The following is a 23,267-nucleotide window of genomic DNA, read 5'->3' on the forward strand; positions in this document are numbered from 1 at the left end:
AACTAATTTCCTAGCAGTCTTTTAGGATACTATTGTTTTGCTTATTTATTCCAAATCAGAAAACCTCAGAAGTGGTGTGGTAATCTTTCTGTCTTTTTTACACTGCTGCCATTGTCCTGACTGATATTTTTTATGGTGGTCTTTGAAAAACTAATATTTTTTAAAATAGATTTTTGGTAGTATGAGTTGGCATTAGAGGATTTGGAATCTCAGATCCAAACTGAGTACATACCCTTGGTAGGTATGTACTCAAAAACAAACCACTTTTTCTTCTTAGCTTAGTTTCCTTGTCTGTAAAATGGGGGCTATTAGTTCAGCCCACTTCACAGGGTTGTTGTGAGGCCTAAATAATATGTATGGAGACTGCACAGTGTTCAATTGAATATAAGTTAGCACTATTATGGTCAAGAAAAGTTTGTCATGTGTTTCCAGAGGTTTGGCAGATAATTTCTGTTTCTACTGGTCTACTAACAAGTATCTCCAGCTGCCTGCGAAAACTGATTCATTATTCATTTGCCATCTTCATAAGTTTCCCAATACCTTCTCTTTTGAGTTCCTATTATGAAGAATGCCTATTTTCTAGGAATAACTTGGCAAAGACTCATGTGATTAACAGTAAATATAAGGAACATTTTGTGAAGGAAGTTTGACTTTTGCTTCTAGAGGTTTTGAGAAGTTCAGCTACAGTGCTGCCACAAAATCAGGGAAACAGCTACATGGTTCCATAAATTCACTATAAACCTATGAGTTTATAAAAAGTCAAAAGCCAAGAGATTATATCGACTGTTTTCCAGTTAGTACATCTTGCATGAGTACAGAAAATTTTATGTATGTTCTAATACATGCATTTTAATTATTTTACCTGGGATAAATCAGAAAAAGGTTCTATATCAGCAAATAGAGACAGCACTAACAGTAAAAGTTTATTATTTCTCTAGGCTTGCTATGAAATCCAAATATATATTCTTTCAATAAAATAATTAAATACAAATATCTACCTTAAAGGGCATTAAATTAATTATAAAATCCATCTGCATATATATATCAAACTATATGGTTACAATTTTTACTGATCAGGCACAGAGAAAATTGTAGTACAAAGAAAAATCCCATCCTGAATATACAACTTACAGATTTAACAAGAATACAATTTGGGAAGTGACAAAAAAAAATTTGTTTGAGGGAAAAATCGCTCTTTTGCTGAATGTTTGACAAAAATCAAAAATTGTTTTTGGAAGCAGCCTTTTGTAACTATATTAAATCACTGCACTTATGCTCTCATTCCCTATTAAAAACAACACTGTATTCTATCTTTCAGCAAGGCCGATTTATTAAAAGTATTCCCCTGTGCCTTCAAAAGAACTAGTAAAAAAAAACAAAACAAACAAAAAAACTCTGCTTTACTAACTACAGTTTCTGAGTGAAGCACATTTTATAGCTGCATGCCTACATGACAGTTTTCCTAAGGAATCCAAAGAGACCCACATGCTTTAAAGCACCTGAAGCATGGATGTGAAAGGAACCAACCCACCACTGAATTTACTTTAATATTAGCTCATCTGTTGCTGAAAACAGTAGTGGCATTTAAAATTCTAATTCCTTTCTCCTACTTAGCATGATTAGCAAATCTTAACTTAGCGTAGTCTTAGAATTAAAACTTGTATTTTATGCTTTTGGACTTTTGGTTAAATTAGCAAAAATAACTCATGGTTATCAATCACTTTCTTAAGAACTTCAAAGATCTCTACATATAATCTCAACAGCCAATGACCTATACAGAATGGCTTCCACATTATAAATAGCAGAAGCATTTGCATCCAAGAAGTATACTGTCTATGGGATATAAGGCATAAACATAAAATCTAATGAAAGTTTACTACAACTGCGGTATAGAAGATATAACTAGATCTCTTTGGATGGGTCAAAGAAAACTTCATGAAGGAGGTAAAATGAAGGCCAGGTATTGAAGGATAAGAAAATATTTAAAAAGAAAACAAGAAAACTAGATATTGGCCATGGAGAAAAACGGTGAACAAAGTCATAGAGATAGGGAAACAAGGGCAATGTTTCTCAGTGCTGGCTTTGGTCACAATCACTTGGGGAGGCTTTTACAAAGATAACCAGGCTTCAATACAGACCTACTAAATTTAAATCTCCCAGATTAAAGTTGGGTATTTAAATTTTTCTTTAATTCCAAAGGTGATTCTGATGCAACTGGGGACTACTGATTTTGGAGGTATCTGGGGAAAGGCCAACAGGCCTGCTGAAATACAAGGTCCAGAAAGGAGGTAAGGCTGGAAAGCTTCTTTTACATCAGACTATGTAGTGTGTTGGATCCCTAGCTGAGAAGTCTGGATGATATGCTTTGGTGACAGTTTCTGAGTAGGTGTATCAATAATCAGTACACTTTGGGGATAGAAATAAAGACTATCGAATGAAGGATGAATGAGGAGAAACAGCGCAAGAAGACAAGTTAGGACATACAAGTATTGCAGGTAAGAGGAAACAAGGGCCTAAACAGTGGAATGGGTTGGTTTTTTTGTTTTTGTTTTAAGTGTAATTCAAAGATACAAGAAAGTTAGAATTCATAGGAACTGGGAACCAAGCAAAGAATAAGAATTGAAGATGATGATTGTTAGCCCAGGTAAGCAGAATGTTGGTGAGGCATTTAATGATGAAAAGTACTAGAAGAGCAAATCTCAAGAGTATTCTGTACATATTAGGTTTGAACAGGTGACCATATGCTCCAGATTTACACTGGCTAATTATCAATAGCACCTTCTTTAACCTTCTAAGTGACCCAGTTGGGATCCAGTTTAGATGATAAAGTATAATTGCTTTAGGTTTTAAAATACTTGTATGTTATCCCTCTGGAAATGTCTATTGGGAAATAGAAAATGAGGGTCTGGGGAGAGATCTTCAGCATATCTAACAGGTTATTATTTAAGCCAAGAGGTTGGAGGACAGCAGCAGCAGAAGTAAGCAGAGGGAGGGAAAAGAGATGAGCCACAGGGACACCCACATTTTGTGAGGAAAGAAGAGGAAGAGAAGTAAAAAGAAAAGCGGGGGTTACAAAGGAGGAAAATAATCATGAGAAGAAAATTATAAAATCAAGGAACTACAAATTTGTTTTTTAAAAGAAGGATGTCAGAAGATGATCTGGAATGTGGATTTGGAAGAGGACACAGTTTTAAATGGAAAAGGAACTGCCAGGGATTCTGAAGCAGTGTCAGCAGAGAGCTAAGAGCTTCTAGGATGTTGGCAGGATAATGGGAGATAAAACAGAAATGACTAAGATTACTCTTTAAGAAGTTTGGAGGGTGAAGGGATCAGGATAGGTAAGAAGGAAGTAAGTACCAGGAGGGATACTGACTGACCTCAGGAATAAGATAGGGTAGACAGATAGGAACCTACAATGAGGACAGTCAACAGGAAACAATAGAGATGCAGGAGAGGTGTGGTCTAAGTCTTAGTTGTGAATCTAAGAGGACTGCAGTAAAGATGTGCCTGAGAAGCTGCAATTTTGGAAGAGTCGGCAGTAGGAGTACAAAGTCACACAGAGAGATGGAAAGGGTTGGTGCGAGGGTAAGGTTTATGAGACAGGTCCTCAGAAAGATGGGGCAATGTCCCAGAGATGTAGAGATGGGAGATGATAATGGGATCGGGTGATGTAGATATAAAACAAAGACTTCAAAAGAAAGGTTTTTGAATAATGGTGACATAAACATAGCCAGGAAGTGATCTTTCAGGGACAGAAAAAAATTTTTGAAACTCCCTTCCTACTTCCTCACCACTTCCCCTACCAAAGTTTCATCAAATAGTGACAGTAAGAGATGGAACAGGGGACTAGGAAGGTGTCATCCTCAGGAAACAGATGTCAATTAATTCAAGGTCATGGGAAGAATGCTAAGAAAAATGTCAGTTACATGGGAAGTTAGAATCCAAAAGAAAAAGATCACAAGGGACCGGTGGAAGCAGTTAGGAAATAGGCCTGAAAGGAATTCAAACTTCCAGATGGAAAAATAAAGGCATACGAAACAAAAATAGAGCAAAGGAGGGCATTGTACTTAGGACTCCAATAGATGATGATAGTTTAAAAGGATGTTGGCCATGCGAGGTTGGTAGAAATTCCTGTTCTAAATACTATAGACATTCTGAACAGATGAAAAAGAACTAGAATAACCAAATTAATCTTGCTCTGTTCTTTGAACATCAAAACAGAATAAAATCTCACTTTATCTCAAAATATACAATGAATTATCCCTAGTTTTATTAGTCTTTCCCACAACTATCATAGGGATCAAGTATCATTACCAGCAAACAGGTAAGCAAATCACATTATGGACCCCTCCCACTTCCCATCTCCTATCTCATTTTTATATTATTTGATAAAATGAGATTGGAAATGAACTTTAGGGCTGACTTGAAAGGGTTTTTGTTTTGTTTTTTTTTCCTTTTTTAAGAGGCTTCGAAAGGAAGAATGCAGCCACAGGGGTGTGGAAGTTGGGGATAATGGGATTTTACAGACTGATTGTGTACACACAAAAGCAGTACTGCTTTTTCAAGGCCAGCTGGCTCGGGCAGGGCAGGGGTGAAGGGGTGGTCTAGGGAATTACTACTCAAAGTAATTGCCCTTCTGAATATACATCACGGCTCTGATAATTGTGACTTACAAAGCTGAGGCTAGTTCTTATCATTGTTCCATTAGAAAGCATGGAATCACTGCTGAAATTCCACATTTTAATTTCCTAAATATTTTATATATTTTAATCTCATTTAGTTCACAGGAAAACTTTGCAATTAGGAATTACTATCTATTTTTCTCAGATCAGTAAATTAAGGCTTTGAAAGGTCATGGAGATAAATTTGGTTCATTCAACATTAACAATGATTTATTGGGTACTCAGCTCAATAACTGTGCTTGAGGCTGAGTATACAGCACTGAACTAAAAAGATACAGAGGTTATAGTTGGAGGAGGTAGGAACTCGATACTAACCAAAAACCAAATGAATATCAAGTGAAAAGTTGTGACAGGTGCCATAGAAGAGAAAAACATGGTGCTACAAATGAGCAAAACATGAAAACCTATTTAGATTGGGTGGTAAAGAAAAGCCTAAGACCTGAGGGATAACGTGTAAGTTTATCCCGTGAAGAATAAAGTAAAGAGTGTGCTGAGCATAGGAGAGGGAACATATTCAAGTTACAAAGAATCAGCTTAGTGAGTTTAAGGATTGAAAAAATGCCAGGAGGTTCAAGCTCAGTGAGCAAGACAGAAGTAAGTTCAGGGAGGCAGGCCTAGATCAGAGCACGCAGGGTTTTGCAGGCCAAAGTCAAGGTAAAGAGTCTAGACTTCATTTTAGTGAAAGAGAAAGCCATTGGCGGGTTTTTGACAGGGCAGGGGAGGGGGAGAAGGAAGAGGAGAAGAAAAATGTGTGAGGATCGTACTATCAGATTCAATTGTAATAAAGTCACTAGCCATTATATGGAGAACGAGTAATATGGAACAGGATGGTGGTAGTGAGGACAGACATGAAAAGATGCCAAATATTTTCTGGAACTGTGACGGAGTCCTTCTTAGAATTTTATAGTTAGTAAGGAGTGGAACAAGGATACTGTCTGATCCTGAAGCATGAGCTCGTAACCACTCTCTTTAAATAGTGAGCAGAAACATTCCTGAATGACTAAAATGAGATAAAATGAGATAACATGAGATAACAACTAGAAGACATTTTTAGGATTAAATCTCAAAACATTTTAATCAGGCAAATGTGAATTCCCCCCCCAAGGCTTATAGACCTCTGCTCCACAAAGCTAAATGATAACTTCTGGAGGTCAGTGGTTACTAGCTGTAAACTACCCTGAGAGTAACACTTGTCTTTCTTGCAGTTTTCAATAAATTTAAACTCAGAGTTGGCAGACAAATCTTAATGTTTGAGTTCACTGCAACACCTCTTCATGATTCCTTTTAGTCTTCTAAGAGCCAGAATAGAAGTGCCATATCACCTATTTGCCAGGCTTGGTGATGAATTTGAGAAATATAACCCATGAGTACCACTGCTTAGCTTACAATTGTAAAGAAATGCCAAGATTATTTAATGGTTTTCAATAATTATTTGTTTTACAATAATCTTTGAATTATTAAAATTCAGCATATACTTAACAGATATATACAAATATAGACAAGGTCTATGTTCGTCGAGTCTTAGAACTAGAAAGAAGAGAGTTCATGAACCTTGGTGATGTATACTAATAAATTTAAAAATTAATCCCCTTGTTTTATTATTTTTTTTAATTTATTAAAATTAAATTCAGAGGCGCCTGAGTGGCTCAGTGGTTGAGCGTCTGCCTTTGGCACAAGTCGTGATCCTGGGGGTCCTGGGATCAAGTTCCACATTCGGGTCCCACATGGAACCTGCTTCTCCCTCTGCCTATGTCTCTGCCTTTCTGTGTGTCTCTCATGAATAAATAAATAAAATCTTCAATAAAAAATAAAACAATATAAATTCAAAAACAAAAATTTGTAGTTGAACTCTAACTGGTTTACAGTTTTTAAAAAGTCTTTAATGGAAAAACGTGGAGCTATTCTGTGAATCACAATATGCTTCTAATTACTGTATTATAGCATGGCTCACAGCACTCACTCTATGAGAGTTAAATGTTCCCTTTATGGCAGTTATTATCTAATACACTAAATATTTTTACTTATGTGTTTTCCCTATCCCCTATTAAAATGCAAACTCCATGAAGGCAAGTAACATTTTTTCTCCTGCTGTTTCACATAAATCTCTCCAACCTGTAGAACAATTCTAGCAGATACTAAAAAATAAAAAATTAAAAAAAATAAATAAAATTTTTAAAAATTGTTAAATGAACAATAAAATAATGAATGAGTTTGAAAGTGTTGTATCACTAAGCATTATCTGAAACAATCTTCATGAAAACTCTTTGTAAACTGTAAATCCTTCTATGAATGTGGAATATTATCACCAACTTCATGATAACTCGTGTAGAACATTTACTAAGCACTCTATACCTGTTATCTCCTTTATTCCCCAATTCACAAAAGACACTTAAATTCAAACAGATTAAGCAACTCAACCAATATCCAATATAAATGGCAAAATAAAGACTCTTAAAAAAAAAAAAAAAACAATTCAAATCCAAATGCAAGGACCTTAATCCCAGATCTGTTTTTTAATGTTGCTCTCTTCCTTGTGACATGCTGACTGATCCCAAGTATGTAAAACAAAATATACTAGAACATTCTATTAAATTGTATGTAAAATTGATATTTGAGATGATGATTAAGAGCACTGTCTTTGAATCAGACAGATCTGGGTTTTCATCCAGTTTCTGCCACTTACTTGGGGTATGGCCTTTGGCAATCTAGCTAATCTGGCTAAGCCTCAGTTTCACCTTCTGTGAAATAAGATAATAATAGTGTATCTCTAATTGTAAGGAATAAATTATGTATTTCAAGTGGAGCACTTAACTCATACCTGACTCTTAGTAAGTGCCCAGTAAATTTTATTTTCACCTTTGATGATGAAGAAATATTTACTGAGTACCTGATATATTAGAACTACCATTTGAACACAGGATGGCAAAAAAAGTGGAAAGTGGGGAAGCAAGATCAACAGACTTTCTTTGCATTTCTGTTTTCCTCTGAACCCTGCACTGATTTTACAGAAATAATACTTTAACAAAGGCACACTTTTCTCTCTCTTCCCAACACAGGACTGGGCTCATTGTGTTACTCTGCTACCTTTTGGTAAAGGAACAAGTAGGAATGTAACTGCTAAAAAGTAGAAGGCATAACTTTTTTAAAAAAAGATTTGTAATCTTAAAGCTATTAAAATGGTAATAGTCTTCTTTATATTTCCCAGAATCTCAATAAAAATTTGTATTGTATAAGAACAAATATCTAGATGGCTACTTGTTAAATAAAGTCACAGTTACTAAGGTGTATCAGTGTATGAGCACCAGGGACTATGTTTCATATGAATTATCCCCCACTGGTGGGAATCATTTTTATTGGGGAAGAGAGAGTGACAGCAGCCAGACACACATCTCTGGTGACTACAGTTTTAGCAACTACAGTCCTCTGTTTAACAGTAACAGCAAACTGCATAATCCAGGCTAGTCCCTTCTAGTTGGGAATCCAAATTAGCATGCCCTTCCTCTTCACTTAAGGGTTTGAGAGGAAAGGAGAGAGAGGTTTTTTTCTTGGTTTTATAAACACGTTTAAACAAGAGATTCTTATTTCCTGGTTTATCAGGTGTTGATCTTTTCCAGGTACAGGAATTTAATTAACATGTTTCTTCAGAAAATTCCTCTTTGAATGTTAACTAATATACTTAAACGGTTAGGTCTAAGAGTGAAAATTAGATTTCAATATTTATTATAATGCAGTAGTATTAACTAGAAGAAGTGTGCTGGTTCACAAGCACATTAAACTTTCTCACCTCCTAGATAAATTTCACAAGTTCTAGTCCAATTCTTCACCTTTTCTTAGAAATCCCAGACAGAGGTAGCAGTAGGAGCCATTAAAACCAATTAACACTTCACTTTCATTTTGGGACAAATAAGAGGGAAAAAGAGAAGCATTTCAAGCTAACTCTGCAATGAATGTAAATTTGTAAGTCATTGCAGAGTAAAGAAAACCGTTTACTTGCGACAAAACCACATTTGTGAAATCATTAATGCTCAAATGAAGGAAATTAAGTGTAACTTCTTTCCAAATGTGCACAAAATAGATAAGTATCCACCAAATATACACTCTTTGAATATTAAGAAATATAAGATCAAAAATCTCTTAAAAGTATATTAATCCTATGCTCTACTTTCAGCCAGTCTACAGCAGACAACAGAATAACTAACTTATTATTTAAAAATCTATCTGAGGCAAGAAATTAAATACTTCAGAATTTTTTTCTAAAATTTAATGTTGACGCTAAAGTGTTTTAATGTAGATGTTAAATGCAGACATTACTTAATGTAGATATCTAAGTGTTATATAATTACCTTCTAGAAAGCCCCCAGTAACTACTATTTTTTGTACAAAATGCTGGAGAGATGACAAGATATCAGCATATTCAAACATGTCATTCTTCCATATAGGGTAATGGTTAAGAGCACAGAATTTGGGAGTTGTGCCAACCCAGGTTCAAACCACACTGGTTCTACCACTTAGCAGTAGGGTAACTCTGGGAAAATTACTTAATCTCTAAATTTGTCTTTCTTAACCCTACTTTATGGAAATGGAAAATGATTTTAAAGTATATGTTATACTTTAAAGTGCTTAGTATAGTAGTGCCTGATACATTAGTAACTCCACAGCATTTAGAGGTTATAGGCAGTATACTCCAAGGGTTAATTGTATAAATTCTGAAATTCAACTTCCTAGATTCAAAGCCAAGTTTTCCCACTTGTTACTTGTTTGGTATTGGACGAATTATTTTACTTCCCTCTATTAATATTAGTAGGTATATGAAAAAGATTAGAAGAGGGCTTTGAACATGGTAAATGCTCAATAAATAATTTCAAAAATTACTCAACAAAGTCTCATAGAAGCTGAAATTTAAAGAGCACATCAGAGCAATTTTCTCTTCCAGTATTTGAATAGACTGGCATTAGAAATAAAGGAACACTATTAATTCAAATCCAGAAATTGTTCCTACATACCAATATGTAAGTATATATTAATCTAGCTGCTAGTATGGACTCCTTAGTTTCAGGTTTCCCAGACTTGTCTGATGATACAAATCATCTAGAGAAAGTGACTGAGCAGGTCTGGTGTGGGGCCTTGGAATCTGTACCTATAATCAGCTTCCCAGGTATGTGCTACATTGGGCAGTCTCAAAAACCCTGTATTAATTGAAGCTGTGCCTAACTGCAGAATATGAGAATATCAAGCAGTTAAATCCACTGAACAGAATTACTGTTTTACAAGTAATATGTAATGGAAATGTTAAAAATATTGTTTTATTCAAGAAATATTTTGTTGAGTATTTATCAGTACAAAATACTCATTGAGCACATATAGTATCATTCACAAAATGGTATATGAAAATTAATTGAAAAACAAACCACTTCTTGGGATGCCTGGGTGGCTCAGCAGTTGAACGTCTGCCTTTGGCTCGGGGTGTGCTCCTGGAGTCCTGGGATTGAGTCCCACATCGGGCTCCTTGCATGGAGCTTGCTTTTCCCTCTGCCTGTGTCTCTGCCTCCCTCTCTCTTTCTCTCTGTGTCTCTCGTGAATAAATAAAATCTTAAAAAAAAACTATTAAAAAAACAAAAAAGAAACCACTTCTTAAAAATTAACATCATTTGGGATATGAGAGTGGCAAACAGAAAGGAAGGGAATATACTTGGCAAAGTTATACATAATTATATGATACCATTTTTCCTGAGGAGTTCAGAAAGTATTGGGGCAAGGGTCCTACTGGTCAAGAGGTCTGGTTCTTCAAGAAGTCTGTTATATTTATGACACTGCTGCCATTGCTAATGAGCTGAAAATGCTAATGACCGAAGAAGATTCAAATAACAAATTCCCAGCAAAAATAATTTAAATGGGGGCAGCCCCGGTGGCACAGCGGTTTAGCACTGCCTGTGGCCCACAGTGTGATCCTGGAGACCCGGGATGGAGTCCCATGTCAGGCTCCTTGCATGGAGCCTGCTTCTCCTTCTGCCTGTGTCTTTGCCTTTCTCTCTCTCTCTCTCTGAATAAATAAAATAATAATAATAATAATAATAATAATAATAATTTAAATGGTATAACCATTTTTTCCTTGACCCTTCTGAACATGTCTTTAGAAACAAAGTATAGTTTATCTCTGATTAGTAAAATTAGCACAAACTTGGATCTGCACTTTAAAAAAAAAATGATAAGAGAAAACAAGTTTCCATTTTCCAAAGCTTGAACACCTGCCCCATACATACATTATATGCATGCTCAAACTATGGGCAACTTCTACACTTGAAAGATCTGGAATCTACCTCCTAGTAGAAACACAAGTATAAATAATTTTGTAAGGAAACCCAAGTGCTATAACACCAAAAATAAGACTAATGTTATTCTACTGAATGAAGAATACGTACATAGTATAGCAAATATGTATACATTTCAATATAATAAATCATTAATTACATTAGTCATGTACATCTTGTGGTCAAGAATTATTACTGTTTGAGATCTAATATAGTAAGTAAAGATGAAAAACAGTGAAATTATTAGGTAATTCTCTATAATCAGCTCATTAAAGAATTGCTAACTACATGGATGAATTCAGAGTAAAATAAATTTAAATGCAGTCATTATAGCTATTCAAATATTACTGATCCATAGGAGAATGAGATAAAATAAAGTATCTATTAGGTCTTACTTAAAATATGATCCAAGGGACCAGGCACAATACTTCAGGTTTTTCAGTTATCAATGCCTCAAGACTTAGGAAAATAAAGGGCCACTTAGGACTCACAACTACTCCTGAGTGATCATTGCTGAATGGAGAGATAATAGGTGGATTTTTCTCTTTTTATTTTTCTGACTTTCCAAAGTTCCTAATTTAAAAAAAAAAAACAAAAAACGAAAGTAATGTATTCTTTTTATTACTAGGGAAAGCGATTCCATTACTTAAGGATATTATCTGATGGATAAAATTTATTAGAAGGCCATTAAAAAACTTTGAAGAGGCTGTGTCACATTCTCCCTCAAAGGAAATCTGTCATAGGTCTTCCTCATTTTATCTAATAAAAGCAATACAAGAAATAATAATACAAGGGCTGAAATTCCATGTGCTACTTCCAAATGTAGACCTTTAAAAGGATGGTTCATAGTAGCTAGCAATGCTAAGTGATGAGAACAGTTTTCACTAATAGTGATAAAAGAACTCCTATTCATCCCTATTCATCTGATGTATGATCCAAAAACACCCTGGAAACCCAGTGAAAGCTGGCAAATAAAAAAATGTTGATCCTCTTTGAGCAAAAGGAGAGCCCACCTCTTTATGGGATTGTTACAAGTAGAGGACCTAACTGTTGATAAGGCTTTCATCACTCATCCTTTATCCTTTCTATCTCAAATCTCCCACTCCTTCCATCTTTATTCTTTCCTGTTCTCTCTTTAGTTTTGGCCTACTTCCACAATCCTTTAGGAGGCTTCAAAGGCATTGCTGTCCTCACAAATTTAAAAAGGGACAATTGTAGACAGACCTTGGAATATATGTAGGAGATCTGTGCAGCTTTACATGTAGACAAACATGATTTCCTAGAGCTAATCTACAATTGATTTTGTAAGGGATACTGCATTTATAAAATGGATTCAATCATTTGCCCTTGGCCTTTTTCAAATTTTCTTAAGCACAATGCTGATATGGCTAAGCCTAAGTTCCCTGACTTAATGCTGTTGTAGAAGGCATTAAGAATCCAGAAGGCAAGGAATTCACTACGAGTCTTTAAAAATAGTCACACCCTTACAGAAAGGCATCTCTCAAAGTGAGTTCCATACAATGACCTGGACTAAGTCAAAAGATATAAGCCATTTTAATCCAGTGCCTTCAGCTATTTAAGATCCAGATTCCACTGTTCACTGGAAGACTTCAGCTAACATATTCTTTAACGGTTCAACAAGAGAACGCAATAGTGCCTAGTGACAGAGCTCTGTGAGGTTCTCAAACTGAGAGCTGTTTGCACTGGGTTTATATAGTGCAGAAACAACTTAGGAGGCAAATAACATAAATGCCATCACCATGTTCCAGTCCAGAAGCTTTTATCACAGCAAGTTTAACTCTGGGCAAGCTGCCGCCATCAGCACATTGTGATGGCAAATACACTGACTGTATTTTCTTCCTAAGCAGTATGTAACACTTGGGCTGTTCCTGAGAAGGATTCATGAAACAGCTCTAATCAACACATTATAGTGGGAACAGCTAGATGTAACATTCACAGCTTGTATGCCTTAATTGTCAAAATTGTTTGCTTTCCAGATGAACATAGTCAACTTTAACTTTCAGTAAAATCAACCAAAATAGTTCAACTGTCATGACAAATAATCCCTACCCTTCCACCACCTCTTGAGATATAACTCAACTGTTAGAAAAGAAAAAACTAGAAACGAACACAAATGACAAAATAATTAACCAAAATGTATCACCAGAAACAGTTAAATAAGAATATTTTCCCAAGAAATTTCAAAGAACATTGATAATGCTTAAAGTTCTTGCTGAATTCATGGCAATGTAAGGCTTAATAAACAGGGTATTTTCTGAAAGCTGGAAAATCTTCATTCTCTTCCCAGCTCATTATTTTGTGATCTTTCTAACACATTACTTACTAACATCAAATTTCATGGCTCTTAAGTAAAAGAAAAAAAAAAGCTTGACAACTATCCTAGACTATGTCCAAATGACATAGTTTCTCAAATCAATTAAAATAAGTACTAAAATTTAATTTAAAGAAAAAGTGAATAGATGAAATCCATATTATCCTCCAGTTTATTTTCAAAAAAATAAAATAAAAAGAAAGGTTTTTGTTGTTTTTGTTTTGGGTTTTTTTGTTTTGTTTTGTTTTGTTTTGTTTTGTTTTTTAAAGCACCAAATTTCTTGATCGAAGCCATAGGAAAAAAATCTGAAAGGTAAAGTGGCTGTCTTTCATCTACACATGTTATCAGTTTAGGACAAGATTCAACTGACTTTCACATTTCCCAGCCAAAATTCAGGACCATTCAACCAGAGATCTCTTTGGCTCTTGAATCAGTACTAAGACTTCAAATTTTAGGTTAACTTTATTACATCAATAAGGAGGATATCTCATTTTCAAATTAAAATTTTTAAATTCATGGTAAGCAACTATCAGTAAGTCTACCCTAACTTGTATACTTATACTTTATTTCCCTATCTGATTAATAAAATCCCTTTCCTTTCCTCTCAATTCTCAATAATGTGTGTATGTGTGTGAGATCCATGGACCACACTTCAAGTAGGACATACTTGAATACTTAGGTTCCAGCTGCAGCAATCAATATCCAGACTGGGTACAAGTATGGTTTGGTTCCAATTAGTGGCGTTTGCCCCTCTAGCTCAAATATCCAAGGGGTAGTGGAGCTGTGGCTAACTGGCACTTCTGGGGGAGCTGCCACAATTCAAGGGCCTCCTATTGAGTTGACCTTCATTTTGCCAACCCAATCTGAGAAGATTGGGAGGAGAGACTATTAGGGACATGTTCACTCTCAGCTTCTCTGCTCTTTATGACTTAGCTGCCTGCTATTTTGCTCTCCCCACTAACTTTTCTGTTCCCCTCAAAAATAAGGATTTTAGGGATCCCTGGGTGTCTCAGTGGTTTGGCGCCTGCCTTTCGCCCAAGGCTTGATCCTGGAGTCCCGGATCGAGTCCCACGTCGGCCTCCATGCAGGGAGCCTGCTTCTCCCTCTGCCTGTGTCTCTGCCTCTCTCTCTCTCTCTCTCTCTCTCTCTTTCTCTCTCTCTCTCTGTCTGTGTGTGTCTCCCATGAATAAATAAAATCTTTTAAAAAAATAAGGATTTTAGCTTATCTCTGCTTGATAATGAGGTGCTGGCTTCAAGATCACTTTGGACGCTTCAAATATCAACCGTCAATTGCCTTATGTCAAAATTTTTGTTGTTGTGAGGTGCACTCCTATATAATGTATATTTGTCCATGATTTGTAAAGCACTTAACAATTTTTAATTACATCACCCAGGACTAGAATAGAGATATACAATGAAATTACTATTTTGATGCCTGCTAACATAACATCCAATTTGTAACTAGTGACTTTAAGTTCAAGTCAAGGCTCATTTATCATTTTGAAATCCCTAAGGCCCTTAAGAATGATGCTAAATCTACTCTGCCCATGCTCTGTCAATGAACCAACATGTGCTGGGTGACAGTGCATCTATTTACAATTAGGTTTACTGAATATTTTAAACCCACAGTTGAGACCTACTGCTCAAAAAAAGATCCCTCTCAAAATATTAGTACTCATTGACAATTTACTTTGTCACCCAAGAGCTTTGATGGAGATGTACAATGAAATTATTATTATCTTATAAATTCAAAACCTGCTAGAAAGGATTTACCATTCTAGATGCCATTAAGAATATTTGTAATTCATGGGAAGAGGTCAAAATATCAACATGAACAGGAGTTTGTAAGAAGTTGATTCCAAATGATGACTTGGAGGGGTTCAAGACTTTAGTAGGGCAACTGGAGATATAATGGAAATATTAAAAGAACTGCAGGTGGAATCCAATTATGTGACTAAATTGCTACAATTTCATGATATACCTTGAATGAATGAGGAATTGCTTCTTATGAATGAGTAAGACAGTGCTTTTAAGATTGAATCTATTCCTGGTGAAGATGCTGTGAAGACTGTTGAAATAACAAGAAAAGGTTTAGAATATTACATAAACTTAGTGGCAAACTTCATTGTTCTCATATTTTGAGAAATTGCCACAGCCACCCCAATGGCTGATTAGTCAGCAATCATTAACATCCAAGCAAGACCATCCAACAGCAAAAAGATTATGACTTGCTGAAATCTCAGATGAGGGTTAGCATTTTTTAGCAATACAGTACATTTTAATTAAGGAATATACATTGCTTCTTGACCTAATGCTATTGTACAATAGACTACAGTATAGTGTAAACATAACTTTTATATGGGCTGGGAAACCAAAAAATTTATTTGACTCACTTTATTGCATTATTTGCTTTATTGTAGTATTCTGGAACTGAACCAGCACTATTTCCAAGGTAAGCCTATAGACAGCTGGACTGACCAAGCATTAAAAGTTTGGGCAGTGATTATAAAAAAAGGGTAATGGAGAGTTCTTAAAATAATGGGCTTTGGATATTAACTAAATCAAGGAATTAAAATAAAAAGTAAGAGTGAAATGGGAGGGATCATGTGATAGAATATGCAATGATCTGAATAAACAAACAAACCAGACAAGGTGAACGGGAAGGAGTTTGGCTGACCACAATTTCAATCTGAGCCAAAGGCAATGATGTCTACTAAATATTCTATTACAATATTAGACTTCTTTTAAAAAGTAGTGTTTGGCCTTCATTAGATAATCATTAACTGCCCTCTGGCTGTAGAATGGATATTCACTTGAATTTGGGAAAGTATAATCCACACATTAAAAAGGAAGCAACCTAATCTGCTCTGGACTAGGTAAAATATGTTTGGAATATTATGTTCAGTTCAAATAAGCCACTTTAAGAGAGATTCCAATAAAGTGTCCAAGGATAGGCAGACACAATGAAAAATAACTGGAAATCATTTCTATTAGGAATAATGATCATTTTTTTTTAACCCAAAGGATGATGACATGAAAGTTCACATTCATAAGTAGTAACAGAATGGAAAAGGTCTCAGGCAGAATGAAGGAATTCCAATTTCTTTATCTTAGAAATAAAGTGGTACAGAATAATGAAGAGACTCAAAACATGGTCATTCTGGTAAATGATAAAAGACTGAAGTTATAAAGCTAAAGGTCACAGTATTTCAAGGGGCATAAGTGTAGATGCTGAATTCACACAAAAGAATCATAGAAGGGACCATGGCATAGCTGGCCTCTATCCTTCATTAGAAGAGTCCCAATGCATTTTATGAATAAGCCCCTGTATGACTCTAATGGGAAATTTTGTTCTGCTGAAGATGACGTTAAATGCACTGGAAGCTGTGGAATGGAGAGAGTAGGGAGGGTTCTCAGGAAGACCTGACTGATTAAAAAAATATCGGGAACTGCACTGAACTGGAAGTCCATAAACTTTAAAAAAGAAATATTTAGGGATGCCTGGGTGGCTCAGTGGTTGAGCATCTGCCTTTGGCTCACAGCATGATCCCAGAGTCTGGGGATTAAATCCCACATTTGGCTCCCACATTGGGCTTCCACAGGGTGCCTGCTTCTCCTCTGCCTATGTCTCAGCCTCTCTCTCTCTCTCTCTCTCTCTCTCTCTGTGTCTCATTAATAAATAAATAAAATCTTTTTTAAAAAAAGAAAAATAATGCATAGTAAGTACCAGTTCTACAGGAAACAGGGGTCAGCAGAAAGGTCCTCAAATGGTAGAATCAGGAAGAGGGAATTTCAGTGATTAGAAAGTGCATGGAGAATGTTTATTCTGATCTCAATCTGTCTCATCAATGAATGAAAGCCAACTAGAGCCAAGAGGAGTTGAAGTAGTTATGAAGTTTTACAACTTAAAGATTACTTTTTTCTTTGGGGCATTGATCACCAGTGTGGCTTTCCAGAGAGGATTTGAGGGATGACACTACTGGTGATGTGACCATTCCACCTCAGGAAAGCAAAGTCTCTAGAATATGGTGGAAGCCTGCAAGCAGAGGAAAGATCTACTGATCCCTTCTGCCCATGCTTGTTTCCTGAGGCCTTGGGCATTTCCAGTGAGAAATGGCTGCTGAAATAGGATTTGAGGTTTGAGGTCGTTATGAAAATAGGTAGGTTTTATGGCAAAAAATATTCCATAGCAAAACTGCGGTACTCTAAATCAAGAAATTTGAAAAGATAAGTTCTCTGTGAAATTTAATTTACATTCAGCATGTTCTGGACCTTTACCATAAATAAAAGACAGGTAAGTGGCATCTCTCCACTGACCTATCAGAGGAAGGGACTTTGGAATCAGATTTAGGCTACTTACCACCTCCTTTACTGAATATTTTACAGTCTTTCAGTGAACAGAGAAGAAATAAATACTTATCACCAATTTTAAAATGATCTCCAGGTCTGATCTAACATATGTATGGTGAATAATGGAAAAAAAAAGAAAAGAAAAAGCATCACACACGCACGCGCACGCGCGCACACACAAACTGACCCAAGGGGAAGATAATATAACTTTCCAATTTAAATCTTTGGTAGAATCTTAAAAAAAAAAAAAATCTTTGGTAGAGGGCAGGCCAGGTGGCTCAGCAGTTTAGCGCCACCTTCCGCCCATGGCGTTATCCTAGAGACCCGGGATAGAGACCCACGTCAGGCTCCCTGCATGGAGCCTGCTTCTCCCTCTGCCTGTTTCTCTCTCTCTCTCTCTCTCTAATAAATAAATAAATAATCTTTAAAAAATAAATAAATGAATCTTTGGTAGAATAAAAATATCCCATTTTTAAAAAGAGAAGTAGAAATCAATAGATATAAAGGTCATTTTTTTGAGCAAGGAATGACAAGAGACCAACATAACTGATCATCACTCATTTCATAATATTGTTGCTTTAGGGAAATCAAAAACTACACTTTTTGGTACTTGAATTTTACTCACTCAAGGGTTCTCACAAATGAAAGGAGTTCACAAATGCTTGGCAATTCTTATAGACCTATATTATGAAGTGTATTGTCTTGCAGACTATAAGGCAACCAAACTATAAATGCCTTTCTCTGTCTCCAGATAGTTCATCTTAAAATAAATTAAAAAATTCAATCTGCCATGATACTTGATGTCCTTTCATTGTCTTAATATACAGCATATTCACATCCAAATTATTCAAGAAGATGCAGCATGATATATTGGTTAATATGTGAGCTCTGAAATCGGACTTCCTGAGTTAAAATTTTAAATCTACCATTTGCTAAATGTGTGATCTTTGGCAGTAGGTTAGGTAACTTCTTTGTGCCTCTATTTCCCTTTCTCTAAATAAGGAGAATAAGAATACATTTCATAGGATTGTGGTAAAGATTAAATGAATTGATATGTAAGAAGTCTTGGTAACAGTGCCCGAAATACATTAAGTGGTCAAAAATACTGGCTATTAAGAAAAAGTGCCAAAGCTTTTCCTTACAATCATCTCATTTTTTTTTAGGCAAAGTTAGACATCCTAATAATGGACACATTTTTTTTTAAACAAAAGCCTTGTACAACATGTTAGCTCACTACAAACCTTCAGTATTTCTTCTGCTTGCATAAAAATTCCTATCTGAGGATCAGTTTTTAGGGAACCAAACTTAAGACATGTAAGACAGTAAGTGAGGACAAAAATGGACTGATACTTAGGATACTTAGGCAAGCATTAAAAATACACCTCCCCCACCAAATTGAGAAATAATAAATGGCATCTGATTTTTCTGCAGAAACAATACAGTACTTATTCAGTGCTTCTGTGTGAAAACTTGACAGGATGCAGATGGGTGTGAAGGTATAGGCAGCAGCTCAGTTATGCAGCTGCATACACTCTGCCCTTCAAGATGTTCACCAGGTTGATTTTACTTATATGATTCATAGTTTTCCCTTTTTTATGATGAACATAAATTTACTTATAAATTTGCAAAATCCTATGACTCATTCACCATGTGTCTGGCACCTGACACAAAGCAAATAGCATGCCTTTCTCCATTTGAAAGCCATAGATATTTTTTTCAAAAAATATATTTAATGGCCATTCTAACAAAATTAAGCAGAATCACATTTCCAAAGTATATATTTCTAAAGGTGCACTTTACGGTTTTATTTGAAAATAAAAACCTAGAAGCTTTTGTTTACACTGTATCTTCTGTCTGGAACACCTTTTATCTTAGGTCAAAATGCTCACATTTTGTCCACATCTTAAATTCAAGATCAAAATGCTCCATAAAAGATTCCCAAATTCCCATGGCTAAAGGTAATTGTTCCCTCCTTTGGCACCTTTCCAATGCATTATATTTATTAGTGTTTAATTTCACCTCTACAAAAATTCCTTAGGGCTGGAAGAATGCTCTGGTTTAAAATGTATCATTCCTTGCCTCCAGCTTTATCCAATGTTTGTCAATGAAATGAATGAATGAATGAGTGAATGAATGAAATGAGGGAAGATTATTTTTGTGGATTCTTGTTTCCTTTTTGATAAAGCTTGTACAAATAAAGGACTCAAAAACTTTTAAGAAGAATCAAGAGAATAGCAACTCATGTACAAATACATGATTTTAAGGAGTATAATTAATACCCCAACCAACTATGAATATGGCCTTTTATTTCTTTTTCAAAAGCTCTTCAGTCATGAAGTCTGTTGCAAAGTTAATCTTCAAGGATCTGTAATAACAAGGCACAACCACTGCTTGAAAATCTTCTAAATGGCAGTTCTAGGAAAGAACAACCTAAAGATTTGTTTTTAATACAGCTACCCTGGCCTGAGACTCTGTCCCAATTCATCTGAAGTGGGATGATGGGATGCTCAGCCAGGTATAGGAACAGTTTCTCTCTTCCATGCCAAGAATTATCAGAACAGCCTCAATTCCCTGTTTCTCCTGTTTACTACAAGTCCCAGACAAGTCACAACTTCCTTTTAAGAAACATCTTAAAAGAAAAGAAAAGAAAAGAAAAGAAAAGAAAAGAAAAGAAAAGAAAAGAAAAGAAAAGAAGAAAAGAAAAGAAAAGAAAGAAAGAAAGAAAAAGAAAGAAAGAAAGAAAGAAAGAAAGAAAGAAAGAAAGAAAGAAAGAAAAAGAAAAAGGGAAAGAAGGATCTTTGACTATTTCAAATGCCTTCTCTTTTTATGCATATAGACTTGTAGTGGTAACTCCCCTTCTAAAAACAGATTAAGTAAATGATTAACACTTTTTTATTCACTGTTTCACTTATTTAACCTCTCACCCCCTAATTCAGCTATAAGTCCCTACTTGGTAAACACTAACAAGTACTTACTTCCAATCTGTATCCAGAGTCTGGGCAATTTCATCTATTTTGGATTTAATAGATTATTCTTTGCTTAGGCCAAAAATATTTTAAATTCTTACAATCATTGAAATAAAGAAATATGAGAAGGATTGAATCAGGTCTTTTTTTTTTTTTTAATGAACATCTTATCAATATGAGACTAAAAGGAATAAGTTAAAGGAACAGTGAAGAGCAGATTTGCCGAGAGAGAAAGCATCTGTTTGAAACACAAAAGGCCACACTTCTCTACTGTTCAACTTATTAAAGTGAGCAATTATCATTTTGGTCATTTTTGAAGGTCCAATAATAAATTCAATACCATTCTGCCCCAAAATAAAGACTAAAAGTGTAGAAACTGCTATCCAATTTAGGAAAGATGAAGCCAAAGATGAAGACATCTGCATCAATCTATTAGCACAAGGATATCAATTCTCACTACTCACATGTCTCTGAGATCTATACCAAATGCGAATCCCCCAATTCAACCTGAGTCAGTCACAACTAATCCTGTTGAAGTTGAAAGGGAGACAGAGCAATTCCTCCCAGAGACCTTCCTTTCTAACCTTAAGACTTGTACAGAAGCTTCTTCTGGACCATTCCCTAAATACAAGCCATTAAAATGAAGTAGTTTGGTTTATTTATATGTCCCATGAGCCACCTCCTGGCTCAAGAGTCAGGTAAAGTCTGTTTCACCTAAAGATAGGATCAGAGGCTGGAATGGAAAATACGATTAGTCAGAATTATTGCTACATACAGGTATATGCCATAATTTCTCAGTAAAAGTTGTGAGATTCAGTCTGATTAGACTGGCACAGGTTGTACTTCCATACCCGAGAGCAGGAGATAGAATATTCTCATTGGCTTCACTTGAGCCTAGGGGTCATTTCAAGTTCCTTGTGGGAAAAATGGAAATAAAGGGATGTTGGAAAGAGAAAAGGGGGAGAATAGATGTTATAAAAGAATATCAATTAAGAATAGGCTGAGCTGCATGCAAAATAACAATCAAAAATCACAAAATAAAAGTTTGTTTTTCCTTCACATTAAAGAAGTCAGGAGTAAAGGATCATTAAAGGCTGATAGAGTGACTTCTCAAAACCTCCAGATTCCAGATTCATATATCTTGCCATACTTAGTCACAAGGGCATACCTAGCTATCAGGGAATTTAGAGAATGAAGTCTTTATTGCAGGTGACCATATGCCCATTAAACAATGAGGTGTTTTCTATTTTGCGGGGAGACAGAAAAAAGAAAGGATAGACATTGGGGCACATACAGTAATCTCTGGCATGGTATATGGATTCTTAAGATGAATTCATGATCTCTACCACCTTATGTTTATACCCTTGTGTAATGCCTTCCTCTTGAGTATGGGCAAAGCCTTTGATTTGCTTCTAATCAACAGAATATAGAAAAAATGGGACATAGATGAATAGTGTCCATGATTACAGTACATAAGATTTATTAGCATTTGTCTTACAGTTTTTCTCTCTTCCAGAAATGGCTATGAGGAAGCCAGTGGCCATGTTGGCAAACTCCATGTAGCAAGGACCTGAGGATGGCCTCTGGGAGTTGATGGTAGCTTCTGTACAAAAGCCAGCAAAAATAAAGCTCTCAGTCCAGCAACCACAAGAGCAAGGAAGGACAGCCTTTCTTGGATGAGCCTCTAGATAAGAATCCAGTCCTAATTGAAACTTTGACTGCAGCCTTATGACACTGTAAAGAGCAAACTCAGCTAAGTTCTGTCCAGACTCCTGATGCACAGAAACCAAGATAATAAATGTGCACTGTATTAAACCACTAAGTATGTGGTAATTTGTTATGCAATAATAGAAAAATAATACATTGACATTAAGGGCAATCAACAAATGCTCATAATACTGCATAAAACATCTCATTCCCTAATTTATAAATGTTACTTGCAATGATTATCATTATCATCATCCTCATCATCATCACCATCATCATTATTACAATCATCATCATTTCCTAAATCTGGATTCCCCCAATACCATCACCACCTTGCCTCACAGCTTACTTAGCAAGGATTAAATCCCAACAGGGCAAACAGTTTTATTCATAGTATTTCTAGACTTTTTTGGAAGCAACTAACTTTAAAATCTAATTGGAGTTGAATTTCCATTAGGACTGCACTGGTGATTTTTGTATATCCATCTGCCACTCCAATTCCATGAACTTGCCTCTCAAGGATACAACAATCTTTTGGTCATGCCTCATTGGGGAAGAATTGAAAAGAATAAGATAGGACATAGTACTCTAGGGGTTCAGTTAAGAATCGCAGGCAAACCTGCGGAAAACAGACCCATCGCTCTGTGGAGTCAAGCTGAGGGGAAAAGAAACAATTAGCTAGAGGTTAAGTAGCAAAATAGCTGCTAAAAGCCTTAGGTAAAAATGTCACTGAGTAGGAGTAAAATATTGGAAGAATAATGTGGGAATGAAAGTTATCAATTGCATTGAAACCTGAATTTATGCATTTTAATGTTATCTAGGAGAATCAATTTAAGCATCTGTTTAATTTCCTGATATGTGACAAGACTACCAGGAGGAATTTTAAAAATTAAAAAAAAAAGAATAAAAAATAAAGCACCTT

At 35.6% G+C, this 23,267-nt stretch overlaps 1 protein-coding gene across 4 annotated transcripts in view; it reads right to left on the reverse strand.

The window, feature by feature from the left end:
• Positions 1–23,267, reverse strand: part of MACROD2 (mono-ADP ribosylhydrolase 2) — a 1,929,479-nt gene that overhangs the window by 1,624,050 nt on the left and 282,162 nt on the right. The gene's annotated exons all lie outside the window — the stretch shown is intronic.

The sequence above is a fragment of the Canis lupus genome, chromosome 24 (assembly GCF_003254725.2).
Source record: "Canis lupus dingo isolate Sandy chromosome 24, ASM325472v2, whole genome shotgun sequence".
Taxonomy (NCBI): domain Eukaryota; kingdom Metazoa; phylum Chordata; class Mammalia; order Carnivora; family Canidae; genus Canis; species Canis lupus.